Genomic DNA, 10,240 nt, shown 5'->3' with positions numbered 1-10,240 from the left:
AGCGACGCTGCTATACGCGGAAGAGTGCGGCTTCGCCCCTCCCTCTTCCCGGACTCCCTGTGAGTTCCCTGGGTGATTATGCACTATATGAACCCCGGGCTTTCGCCCTTGGGTCTTTGGTGTCAGATCTCATCACGCACGGCGTCTTGCATTGGGTCCCCTAGCGTAAGATACTCTTACGCAGTACGAGAGACCTCTCGTAAGAGAACGTACTCGGTTACTAACGTAACCTCGGTTCTCTCTAGTAGAGAGGGAACGAGTACTGCGTATCTTGTCATGCATGCACACGCTCTGGTTGCTTCGATGATGAAAAAACAGATATTAGCTGCCTGCGAGCTGTATTTATAGGCCTAGGCCACGCTCGTTTCTGCGGGATGTGACGCAGCGGGCGCGAAGCGCCCTTATTGGGTCTGGCGTCACGCCAGGCCTCGCTCGATAGGCTGCTGCAGTTGCCGCAGAGCAGCCAATAGGCGCGCGAGCTGTCTCGCCTATGTCTGTATGCTGCCGCAACGCGTTTTGCATTATTAAAAAATTAAGGATAATTTTTGGCTTCAATATCTCGCGGAAAAAGGATTTTCCCCTAGCGTAAGATACTCTTACGCAGTACTCGTTCCCTCTACTAGAGAGAACTGAGGTTACGTTAGTAACCGAGTACGTTATCAGCTTTTGCCACAAAAAAAAAAACCTTCAATGACCTTTAATTTGATAAGTTACCTGTATTTTTTTGTTACTATTAATTAATCAAAACAACCCAGCTGCAGTTTGATTGATATTCAAATGCGCAATATATATATAAAAAACATGATATATGAAAATGAACAAGACCGGAGTTATCTGTTCTCTTACGAGAGGTTCTCTCGTATTGCGTAAGCTAGCTTACGCTGCGGGAAAGTCTCCTTTCACGAGATACTGAAGCCAAAAATTATCCTAATTTTTTTAAAACTTGTCAACGCAGTGCGGCAGCCTGCAGACCTAGGGCAAGCGAATCGCGTGCCCATTGGCTGCTCTGCGGCAACTGCAGCAGCCTATGGCTGAGCCTTGCGCGTGACGTCACGTCCAATGAGCGCGCTTGGCGCGCTTAGTGCGTCACAGCCCGTCATTAGGGGTGTGGCTTAGAGTATATAAGCAAGGAACAGAGGCTGCTTCGCTGATTTCTGTCTCTTCAGCGAAGCTCTTCGCATCGCTGATCTCCGAGGAAGCCGCCGTTGAATCCAGCGACCAGCACGCCGAGGATCTCAGCCTGAGGACGCCGGCCGCTCGCCGCCTTCAGCCTTCCCTGCCTGCTGCGCCATCCGGCACATATATCCTTTTCTGCTCTGTGTTGTGTGTTTGTGTGTCCGCCGCGACACACTTGCATCTAAAAGAGCGCGAGGCGTTGTTTCAAATGCCTCGCACATCCTGTGGCTCGTGCAGAGCCTCGCTCAGCGACGGAGACCGCCACGTGCTGTGCGCTCTCTGCCTGGGTTTTGACCACGCTGTTCGCGCTCTCTCCGAGGGCGGCTGCGAACAGTGTGAGGAGTTACCGATGTCGACCCTACGGGCTCGACTCGCTAAATTTGAAGAAACTCCATCTTCTCCGGCCGCTTCTTCCGGGCCACGAAAGAAGAAACGTCGCTCTCAAAGGCCGCCGGAACTGGACGCTACAGCTGAGTGCTCGCCGGAACCTCTCCCGCGAGCCTCGCTCTCTCCTTCCCCCCCACCCTTCTCCGACGCGCAGCGGCCGGCCACTGCCCGCACTGCCGTCGCCCTGGGGGATGATGCAGATGATGCCGCTGACAGCTGCTCTCTGCTCGCGTCTGACAGCGAGGAGTGGTCGGGCTCTCACCGCTCCGCCCCCTCGACTCTGGAGTCTTCTCGAACCCGCGCTAGTGTTGACGCAGAGCTTCTCCGCCTCCTCACTTTAGCGGTCGAGAGAATGGGACTGGATTGGTCCCCACCTAAGGAGCCAGAGCCCAATCGCCTTGACGGGTTTTTTCTGCCTAGCCGCCGCCCTGCGCCTGCCTCTAGGTCAGCACCCTTCCTGCCTGAGCTCCACGCCGAGCTCTCTAAGTCCTGGAACGCTCCGTTCTCCACCAGACTCCGCTCGCCAGTCTCCTCGGCTCTCTCCCAGGTGGACGGAGCCGCCGAGAACGGCTATAACGGCATCCCCGCCGTTGAGGATGCTGTGGCAACGCACCTTTGCCCGCCGTCTGCTAGATGGCGCTCAAAGTCTGCCCTGCCGTCTAAAGCCTGCAGGACCACCTCAGCTCTCGCCGGCCGCGCTTTCGCCGCCTCCGGCCAGGCTGCTTCCGCCCTGCACTCAATGGCTATTCTTCAGATCCTTCAAGCCGACCTCCTCCGTGAACTGGACGAGAAGGGCTCAGATCAGTCTGCCTTAACCGATCTCCGCAGCGCTACGGATCTCGCGCTGCGCGCTACCAAGACCGCTGCTCAAGCCATCGGCAGATCCATGGCCGCGCTCACCGTCATCGACAGACATCTATGGTTGACGCTCGCGGACATGAGTGAGTCAGAGCGCGCTGTGTTTCTGAACGCACCACTCTCGCCCACCGGCCTCTTTGGCCCTGCGGTCAGCGGAATTGTGGATCGGTTCTCTGAAGTACAGAAGGCATCGCAGGCGATGGACCTCTTCCTGCCCCGCCGTTCGAGTTCAGCCACAGGCCGCCCTCAAACTCAGCCTCCTGTGCGCAGCTCTAACCAGCGCTCTTCCAGGCCCCCCAGCGCTTCGCAGCGACGCCAGGGCAATCGCCCCAGGTCGCGCTCGACCAGCCGTCACAGACCGCCGCCCCCACGGGGCCCGCGGTCCAAGATCGCGTTGAAGCCCGAGCCCGCGAAGTCCTCCTAGCATCCGCAAGGAGGAAAAGATGGTTGAGTCCCGCTACAGCCGGACCGCCATCAAAACGCACAGCTCTGTCAGTCCCCTATGTTCAGGCTACTGCAGCAGCACACACCGCAGCCAACGAGCCAGTATTAACACTCGCTCGCCTGCACACAAACGCCGTTTTCACGGCGACCCAGATAAATCTCAAAAGAGTATAAGTGCTTTAAGTGTAGAAAATGTGCCCACACCCATGTGCTCACTGCTTCACACAAGTACAATCCCCATGGTAACGCGCCCAGAGCGCTCTCTCATAAAGCGGCCTCACACCGCTCGAGTACTAAATGTAGTAAAAGTGCCCACACTTCCGTGCTCACAACTACTCGCTGCTCGCTCTGTCCCTCAGTTACCTCAAATTGCCACGGCTCAAGCCGCAGGGGTATTAAGTGTAGAAAAAGTGCCCACACTCGTGTGCTCACTGCCTCACACAGACCAGGTTCCCATGGCAACGCGTCCAGAGCGCTATCTCTTAAAGCGGAAACTTTCCGCTCGAGCATCAAGTGTAGGAAATGTGCCCACAGCCCTGTGCTCACACCTGCCCACTGCCCGCTCTGCCAGACAGGTTGCAAACCTCATAAAGCCCCCAAACACTGGCCGTGTCATAAGTGCAAATCCCGCGCCAGCTCACGAGCACGCGCGCCCACTTTCAGACACCATAATCCCCACGCCGCTCTCGCGCCTGGGTTGTTTGACAGCAGTTCACGCTCCATCGTCCGAGATCGAGCTACTAAATTCTGCACAGTCGGCCAGCCCTGTTCTTCTGCCCTCGTGTCCGAGCATCGGCGGCGCGCGCGCCGCCCCGTCTTCTCTGATACAGGTTCCCCATCCCGCGCAACGCGGCGATCTGAACCCAGAGACCATTCGACCCCTAGCTATGCATGCAAAAGCATGGGAGGCTATTCAGGGCGCGTCAGAATGGGTGCTCAACACCATAAGACACGGTTATTCGCTCCAATTTGCTCGTCGCCCTCCGCGCTTTCTAGCGCAGACGGAAACGAAAGTGAGTTTGGAAACAGCACATCTGCTTCAAGCAGAGATAACAAAGCTGCTGCGAAAAGGGGCCATAGAACAGGTGCATCCTTCCCTGAGCGAGTCAGGCTTTTACAGCCGTTACTTCCTCGTTCCCAAGAAGGACGGAGCATTAAGACCTATTTTAGATCTGAGACATCTGAACAAGGCCCTCATGAGACGGCCGTTCAGGATGATTACAACCAGACAGATCCTCGCGCAAATTCGCCCAGGAGACTGGTTTATCTCTCTCGATCTGAAAGACGCTTATTTCCAGATCCAGATAACTCCCCGTCACAGGCCATTTTTGAGATTCGCCTTCGACGGTCGAGCTTATCAATACACAGTCCTGCCGTTCGGCCTGTCTTTAGCACCCCGTACATTTACGAAATGCATGGACACGGCTCTCGCTCCCCTGAGGAGTCAGGGAATGCGAATTCTGAACTACTTGGACGATTGGCTCGTTCTAGCGCAGTCAGAGACAGAACTTGTGTCTCACAGAACAGCGCTACTCGACCACCTGGAGGTTTTGGGTCTAGCGGTCAACTGGACCAAGAGCTCGCTCTCGCCCCGGCAGTCGATTTCCTTTCTCGGAATAGAACTGGACTCGGTGGCGATGACGGCCAGATTGTCGGAGCAGCGCGCGCGCCGCATCCAGCGCCTCGCTGCATCCTTCAAAGAAGGCAACCGGGTTCCCCTGAAGGCATTTCAGTGCATTCTGGGGCATATGGCCTCAGCTGCAGCAGTGCTTCAGCTGGGTTTACTGCGCATGCGCCCGCTTCAACGCTGGCTGAGAACGCGCGTATCCCATCGAGCCTAGGCGACCGGCGGCTCGCTAATCAGAGTGACTCAGGTCTGTGTCTCAGCCCTGCAGCCCTGGCTAGCAGCCGAATGGTATCACACGGGAGTGAATATGGGAGTGGTTTCACACCGGAAAGTTGTCTCAACAGACGCGTCCAACCTAGGTTGGGGAGCGCTCTTCGAAGGCAGACCGGTCTTTGGCCACTGGTCAGACCAGGAGAATCTCCTACACATAAACTGTCTAGAGATGCTCGCGGTCGAGAAAGCGCTCATGCACTTCCTCCCTTTCCTCCATGGTCACCATGTTCTAGTCCGCACGGACAACACTTCAGTAGTGGCCTATGTGAACCGCCAGGGCGGTGTCAGATCAAGGCAACTCTGCGCCCTGACGGAACGCCTCCTCGTATGGGCTCAGCACTCTCTGCGCTCTCTGAGAGCATCGCATGTGCCTGGCCATCTGAACGAGGGCCCCGACAGACTGTCCAGGGACAACGTTCCCCCTGGGGAGTGGTCTCTACACCCCCAAACAGTCCAGTCGCTGTGGCGCCGCTTTGGCAGAGCGAAAGTCGACCTCTTTGCGTCAAAAGACAACGCACACTGCCCAGCGTTCTTTTCAAAGAGCGAGGACGCGCTGGCCCAGTCTTGGCCCAGCGGCCCGCTATATGCGTTTCCACCAGTCTCTCTGCTGCCTCAGGTCATCGAGAGAGTCAGGAAAGCGCGCCACACAGTGCTCCTCATAGCCCCGTTCTGGGAGAACCAAGCTTGGTTCCCGGAACTCATACAATTGGCAGACTCAGCCCCTTGGCCGATTCCGGTGCGGAGAGACCTTCTCTCTCAAGCCCGCGGCTCGATTTGGCATCCCCACCCAGAGCACTGGTCTCTGCATGCGTGGAGCCTCAACAATTACATGCTGATCTACCAGAAGGGGTGATGAACACGATCATACAATCTAGAGCCCCCTCCACGAGGCGGCTCTACACGTCTAAATGGTCTGTGTTTAACAAATGGTGCACTACCAAAGGGCTCAATCCACAGACATGTGGGGTCTCGCAAGTATTGTGTTTCCTTCAAGAGCTACTGGACGCGGGCAGGTCCCCCTCCACGCTCAAAGTCTATGTCGCGGCCATTTCAGCGCTCTCTGTTTCAGAGCCGGGCCGCGCATTAGGAAGGAACGAGTTTGTCATCCGCTTCCTTAGAGGAGCGAGGAGGATGAACCCCCCGCGACCCCCTTCGGTTCCTATGTGGGATCTTTCACTGGTCTTAGACGCACTGAAAGCACATCCCTTTGAACCTTTAGAAACTGTGGATATGAAATACCTCACGCTCAAAACCGTTTTTCTGATAGCACTGTCTTCAGTAAAACGTGTGGGAGACCTTCACGCGTTATCCACTAACGCTGCGTGCCTCGAGTTCGGACCCAATGACTCTAAAGTTATTCTCAGACCGAGGCATGGGTACGTCCCAAAAATTTTGGGCACTCCCTTCAGAGCGCAGGTCATTTCCCTTTCAGCCCTGCCGAATACTGGCTGCGAGGCAGATAGTCACCTCCTCTGCCCAGTTAGGGCGCTGAGAAGCTATATTTCGCGCTCCGCCGCCTTCAGGCGTTCAGAGCAGCTTTTTGTTTCGTTTGGTGGGCGCACCAAGGGTCTCGCCGCCTCGAAACACACTCTGTCCAGATGGATAGTCGATGCTATCGCAGCTGCTTACGCATCTAAAAACCTGCAGTGCCCCTTGGGCATTCGGGCACACTCCACCAGAGGCATGGCCTCATCGTGGGCGTGGTCCAGTGGGATTCCCATTCATGACATTTGTGCAGCGGCAGGCTGGGCCTCCCCCTCCACATTTGTTAGGTTTTACAACCTGGAAGTTCCCGCTTTGCAGGCCAAAGTGCTATCAGTCTAAGTCTCGCGTAAGCCAGCCCACTGTCTGTGCGCGGGCTACGCTGCTGATTTAGCTCTACTGGTTGAGCTACACTATATGGAAGTGTTAGTTGGACCGGCTGTGCCGCTCCCTGCCCCATATTATGTGCTTGTGTACTGTGGTATCTTGGCCGCCCAGCTCCGCTTCGCGTTCCCTGGGCTCCCCATGGGATTCATTCAGGATGCTGGGCGCGCGCACGGCGTTGACAAAGGTGTTCCCGCAGCGTAAGCTAGCTTACGCAATACGAGAGAACCTCTCGTAAGAGAACGTACTCGGTTACTAACGTAACCTCTGTTCTCTCTAGAGAGGGAACGAGTATTGCGTAACCCGCCGTGCTCTCGCCACGAGCTCATTTTCGCTTCATGCGACAGAAACCAGCGAAGCAGCCTCTGTTCCTTGCTTATATACTCTAAGCCACACCCCTAATGACGGGCTGTGACGCACTAAGCGCGCCAAGCGCGCTCATTGGACGTGACGTCACGCGCAAGGCTCAGCCATAGGCTGCTGCAGTTGCCGCAGAGCAGCCAATGGGCACGCGATTCGCTTGCCCTAGGTCTGCAGGCTGCCGCACTGCGTTGACAAGTTTAAAAAAAATTAGGATAATTTTTGGCTTCAGTATCTCGTGAAAGGAGACTTTCCCGCAGCGTAAGCTAGCTTACGCAATACTCGTTCCCTCTCTAGAGAGAACAGAGGTTACGTTAGTAACCGAGTACGTTTTTGCAAATGAGCTCTTCTGTTTTATACATTTTCATATATCTTTTTTTTTTTTTACTTGTAACAAACAACTTGTAAATGTCCCAATTGGGAGAGGGTGTGCAATTTTCAAAGAGTTTAATTAAAAGTTGAGTTTATTTAATTTCAAGTTATATATTTTTGCATGTATTAGTGTGAGTTAATAAACGTAACTGGTTGTGTACACTTAGCACATAATATCTAAATATCGATTAATCGATCGATATAGCCCTGAATCGAATCGAATCGTAATCGTATCGTAGAATTTTTTAAGGTATCGGCAAAAATCGTATCGCTGGCTGAGAGAATCGATATCGTATCGTATCGTGATTAACTGTCCGATTTACACCCCTATTAATTCCACAGGTTTAACGGCATGCAGCACAATCTAGAAATGGAGAACACACATGAGGGAAAGTTTGGATGTTTAGGCAATACAGTAAGAAGCATTTACTTGACACTAGGAACATTATTGTGAAACTAGGTTGAACAAAATTAAGGCAACAGCAGCAGAACAACAAAAAAGGTACATCTGCAACAGCAGATATGGAACAACAAAAAGAGAGCATCTGCAACAGCAGAAGAACTGAACAAATGCACCTGAACCTGTGTAACGTTAGGTCTGAAACCATGCTCTATTCACTACACATTACAAGAGTGGTGTATTTTGGTACTGTAGCACTGTCTGGATCCAAACTGAAAATCTGATGAAATCCATCAGGGATCAGAAAGATTAGGCTACTATCTACATGATGTCCTGTTGATAAAAGACTACAGGAAACCAGTAAAGCAAATTAATGAGTAGGGACTAGAGCATGATTTCGGACTCCTGACAATGTAACCTGCAGTGTATGTGGCTCTTCATTCTTTCGCATAGAACGGTAGCAGCTTGCCTGCACTACCACTTCCTCACTCACTAAATCTGACACTGCAGTAAAAAGGGGAAATATTATCACATCATACTGAAAAAGGATTCAATCTTTAATGTTAACCACATACAACTTAACCTTAACCTGTGATTCTTAAACAGCCACAACGGCATTTCGAAACATTAATGTAGCCAAAGTGACCATCCAAACTTCACGCCATTAACGTTAGCTAGAGCCATTTGGGCTCCTCAGGCAAAAGTTTAATAATCACTGACACTGACATACCCAAGTGAAAGCCAAAATATCTTAATAGCATTAATAATCAGTCACATTGTTCTAATTATTCAATAGGATACGTTTTTTTGGCTGTATTTGAACCTATCTAACAAGCTGACGATTAGCTTATTAAACATAACACGCTAGCAATCAGCGATAACTCGCCAACAGAAATCGAGCCACTTACCTCTATAATTAAAGATAAAATTCTATCTTAGAAGGCCTATTCAAGAGATACAAATGTTAAATAAAATATAAACATGTTACACGAAATAAACGTTCTTGCTCAGACGTGGACAGGCTCTGAGTTTCTGTCAGGTTGGTGTTGGACTTCTGGCTTCGGGTCAAGTTTTTAGAGCTAGAACAGAATTTAATTCTGTTTGGTTTACTGATTATGTTATTTTCCTGTTAACTACAGGAATGCCGCTTTAAAACAATCTGTATAGTATCAAGCGCTATATAAATGAAGGTGATTTGACTATAACAAGAACATTACAATGAACACAAATTTGAAAATCTCACTACAAATAATCCAGAATTTAAGACAAAAAATAATACTACTCAGCCTGTTACACTTCCTCACTCCTGAAACTGATCGAGTGAATCTCCTCAACTTCTCCAATCTAGTTTAGTGGACTCCTAATCCATTGATGTTGTAACATCTGCTCTAAGCTGGGGCGTTCAGTTGGATCCCAGGCTAGACACTGTGTAATCAGATCCCTACAGTCTGTACACATTTTAATAAGGAGAGAGCTGGTTAGTCATGACCATGTGACCTGGCATTTTGAAAACAGTCATGGCTCTCGCTATACGTTGAGATATATATAAAAATTCTGACACATTACAACCTTTTACTTTCTGTACAAATTGTTTGCTTTATGTGTGTGTTTATCAATGTTATCATCGTTATTCACACACCTTCGGATAAGTCGGGGTTCTGAAATTCGATTTCCATTGTATCATCAAAAGGAAGACATTTGTTCGACAACACGTACATCAACACTCCTAGAGACCAGACATTTGCTGGGACGGCATGGAATCGAGGTTCTGTCAAGACTTCAGGTGGGCAGTATGCCATAGCTCCTGTAAGAAAGACATTTGCACATTGTTGAGCTTTTTTTTTAAAGCATCATCAAATAATTAGTAAGTTACTACCTTCAGGTTTCCACACTCCCAAAATGCTCACCCCTGTATTTGTTACTCTCGTAGCCTTCCCAATTTAATAGCTGACCGCAGCCAAAGTCTATCAGCTTGAGCTGTATCGGGTCTTTCTTCAACAAGAAATTCTGCGGATGAATGTCACTATGGAAAACACCATGATCGATGCAGGATTTCACTGCAAACACAGCCTCTATCATCATTAACTGTGAAAACGGGTCACACCAAGGTCGACGAGATATTGCGTCCAGCAAGGTCTCGCAGGGTTCCGGATACTCCATAACCAGAGTGAATTCACTAGGATGTTCAAACCACTCGTATAGTTGTATGACGTAGAGGCATTGGGGTTCTTGCCTCATCAACGTCAGCAGCGCCACTTCTGTAACGAGAGGTTTGGGATTCCCAGGCTAGAGAGAAGAAGCAGACAGAAGGTTAGCTGCGTACAAATCTGAAGAAAACATAATTTTGAAATGTACTATTCTTTGATCTTTTTAGATGCGTTCAAAAGAGCCTTTTCAGCTCAAAGTTATTTGGTGCCTCTAGGCTTATTTGTTGATCACATTTATACCTAATGCTTCCTACGGGTGTATTAACTACA

The sequence above is a fragment of the Rutilus rutilus genome (assembly GCF_951802725.1).
Source record: "Rutilus rutilus genome assembly, chromosome: 22".
Classification (NCBI taxonomy): domain Eukaryota; kingdom Metazoa; phylum Chordata; class Actinopteri; order Cypriniformes; family Leuciscidae; genus Rutilus; species Rutilus rutilus.
This window is presented reverse-complemented; position numbering follows the sequence as displayed.